This window comes from Kickxella alabastrina, assembly GCF_025024165.1.
Source record: "Kickxella alabastrina strain RSA 675 chromosome Unknown BX661scaffold_68, whole genome shotgun sequence".
NCBI classification, from domain to species: Eukaryota; Fungi; Kickxellomycota; class Kickxellomycetes; order Kickxellales; family Kickxellaceae; genus Kickxella; species Kickxella alabastrina.
In genome coordinates this window covers 4,772-8,220 of record NW_026251539.1, presented here as the reverse complement: position 1 = coordinate 8,220, position 3,449 = coordinate 4,772, and positions in this window count along the sequence as shown.

Genomic DNA, 3,449 nt, shown 5'->3' with positions numbered 1-3,449 from the left:
TGGCCGCAAGCGCAAGCCAAAGTTCTGAGTGTGTAATTACGCGCAATCTCCCGGTTTGGGCCCCCGTCAGCGATGTTGCTGTTTAAAAGGCGGCCGACTCCGTAGACTTAGGAAAGCAAGTCAAGATGTGCTCCCTTTGTAGCCAGGAAATAGTTCTTTTCTGTTGGCAAATGAAAAAGTAGACAAAAGATACACTAATGATTATAATCCAAAAAAATTCATGATGCTGTGTTCGTGCTATGCTATGCCTGTGCCTGTGCCTGTGGTGCCTGTGCTTGTGCATGCATTGTCTCCAAAGCGTAGAAAGCTCTTTATGCAGCTGGCGTCGCTCCGCAGGGCTCATTCAGCATGCGTGGTCTGCTTGATGACACCATTGGCATTGCTTGGCCCAAAATGCACCGAGCACTGTAGGCCCTAACCCCAAGGAATTTTGCCAGCAGCAACAGCAGCAACAGCAGCAACAGCACCAACAGCAGCAACAGCAGCGCAACAAAGCTATGACAATGTAAATAATAAAGGCTTCGAGCGCAGGAACCGGGTAAGATGTAGCAGACAGGATTTCCATTTTACTTGAGGAGAATCGCCCCCCTCGTTTTACTGCCCGCGCTCAGAGAATGCGGCGCTGCCTATAAAAGCCCTTTTTTGCCCTTAATCCCCACCAATGTCAACAGTACTTTGTTTTTGTTTTTGTTTTCTTTTTGATCTCAACTGCTGCTGGTACACCTTACCCTATTTATTGCTGCTCCCTGCTAACACTCTCTCTTTTTGCTTTCTCTTTCTCTCTTTCCTCTATTCTCATTCTATTTGACTTGACTCTGCCGCTGTCGCTTACACACTTCAGGCCGCATTTCTCTCCTCACTTCTCATCTCATCTCGACTGAATACTCATCTTCTCAAAAGGCAGCCCAAACCACCCATGTTGCAAGACCGCCGCCCATCATTCACCCGCCACAACTCGCAGGACATGCGCTCATCCAGCACTCCCGGAGGTGTGGAGCATGCTGTGCGCGTCGAACTCGACGATATGATCAGCCAGATGCCTGTCGGCCCCGAGAAGGACAAGTTCTGCAAGGAGATGGACGACTTTTACCGCCTGTTCACGCGCTATCTTCACGAGAAGAAGCATAGTAAGCCACTGTAAGTACCACTGGCCCGCGCTAGATTTCCAGAATACCAGATTGCTTGCGTGCGGATTGGCTTGTTTGTCAAGCGCTGGCTCTTATTTTCGGCTCACTTTGTAATTTTTTAGGCCTTGCAAGCATGTCGCTGTCGATCCCTAACCAAAGGGTATTTTCGCATCCATCGCTTGTTGACGCTTTCTTTCGTGCCACTAACAATGTTACCCTTTCATATTACCCCCAACTTGTGTAGCGACTGGGAGAAGGTCCGTGGTCCCAAGCCCGAAGACGTCATCGCATACAAGGATCTCGAGCAGAAGGATCTCAAGGGCGTCGCCCCACTTCTCAGCAAGTTGGCTGTCCTTAAGCTCAACGGTGGGCTCGGCACCACCATGGGGTGTGTTGGCCCCAAGAGTGCCATCGAGGTGCGCGACGGCCAGACCTTCCTTGACCTCACTGTCCAGCAGATCGAATACCTGAACCAGGTTTCGGGCGCTGATGTGCCGCTGATTCTGATGAACTCTTTCAACACCGACGAGGACACCAGCAAGATCGTGCAAAAGTACAATAACCATAACGTGAGCATCTGCACCTTCAACCAGAGCCGCTATCCGCGCTTCAAAACCGACTCAAACTTGCCGCTGGCGCGCACGCCCGACAACAAGCCTGGCTTCTGGTATCCCCCAGGTCACGGCGATCTGTATGAGTCGTTTGCCAACTCGGGCCTTCTGGACCAGCTCCTTGCCGAAGGCAAGGAATGGGTGTTTGTGTCAAACGTCGACAACCTGGGTGCCACTGTCGACCCCGCCATCCTCCAGCACATGTCCGACACGGGCGCTGAGTTTGTCATGGAGGTCACTGACAAGACCAAGGCCGATATCAAGGGTGGAACCATCATCGACTATGATGGCCAAATCCGTCTTTTGGAGATTGCCCAGGTGCCCAAGGCCCATGTCGACGACTTTAAGCGCGTCAAGAAGTTTAAGATCTTCAACACCAACAACCTGTGGATCAGCCTCAAGGCCATCAAGCGCCTGGTCGGCACGCAGCGGTTTGATCTCGATCTGATTCTCAACCACAAGACCACTGACGACGGGACTGCCATCATCCAGCTGGAGACCGCCGTCGGCGCCGCCATCAAGCACTTTTCGGGGGCCCACGGTGTCAATGTGCCTCGCTCACGCTTCCTGCCCGTCAAGTCGACCTCGGACCTGTTCCTGGTCACTTCAGACCTGTATCTACTCGAGAACGGCCAGCTGTGCATGAACCCCAAGCGTACTTTCAAGACAGTGCCTGTGGTCAAGCTGGGTGACCACTTCAAAAAGGTCAACGACTACCTCGCTCGCTTTAAGACCCCACCACAGATCCTTGAGCTCGACCACCTCACGGTCACCGGCGACGTATGCTTCAGCTCCGACGTCACCCTGGAGGGCACGGTTATTATCGTTGCCAATTACGGCGCCCACATCGATATCCCTCGCGGCGCAATTCTCAACGACAAGGTTGTCTCTGGAGATTTGCGCCTTCTTGACCATTAGTGTCGCGTTGGGCACGGGCAGCGGGGCAGGCAGATACAACGAGGGCTTTGTGTTTCGACCCGATCCTATATATTTCTAGTTTTTCCTCCTTTGATATACAAAACATCACTCACCCCCACCTCCACCTTGCAAATAAACAGGTAGAGCAAAGCAAAGCAAAACAAAACAAAGCGCATGTCGCTCATGAATATAGATACCATCTGTGTCAAGCGGCAATAGGAAACTAAAAAATAATGGTGGTGGTATTACAAGCTTAAAGAAAAAAGGGAATTTGTTCTAGCACAGCTCATAAATCTCCTCCATGAATCTTCCATACTTGTCGGGATCCTGGCGCGCAGTCTCGATCAGCAGCAGCAGCTTCTTGATGCCAATGCTGAATGGCCGGCCGTCAAAGTGGCTCTCCAGGCTTGCAAACAGACGGTCGTGCTCTTTCTGGTCGTCAAACAGACAGACGTGTCGGACGACACTCTGCATCGCATCCAGCGTGCAAATATTGCTGACAAAAGTTTCGCTGGAGAAAGTCGACGCCATGTCCATCTGGGTCAACACATCGCGCTCGCTGCTTGTCCCGATAATCAGCAGGCGGCGGCCCTTAGGCGGCTGCTTCTTGATCAAAACCAGCAGGGTCTGCAGCACGCCGTTCGAGAACCGCGGGCCAATCGGGACCCACTCCAGGAGGCGTTCAATATCGTCGATGACAATCAAACTCAGAGGTGACTTGTACGAGTCGTTGAATATCTTTGTGATCTGAGAGATGCGCTGGCTTTCCGATGCGCCGATCATGTTCTCGGGA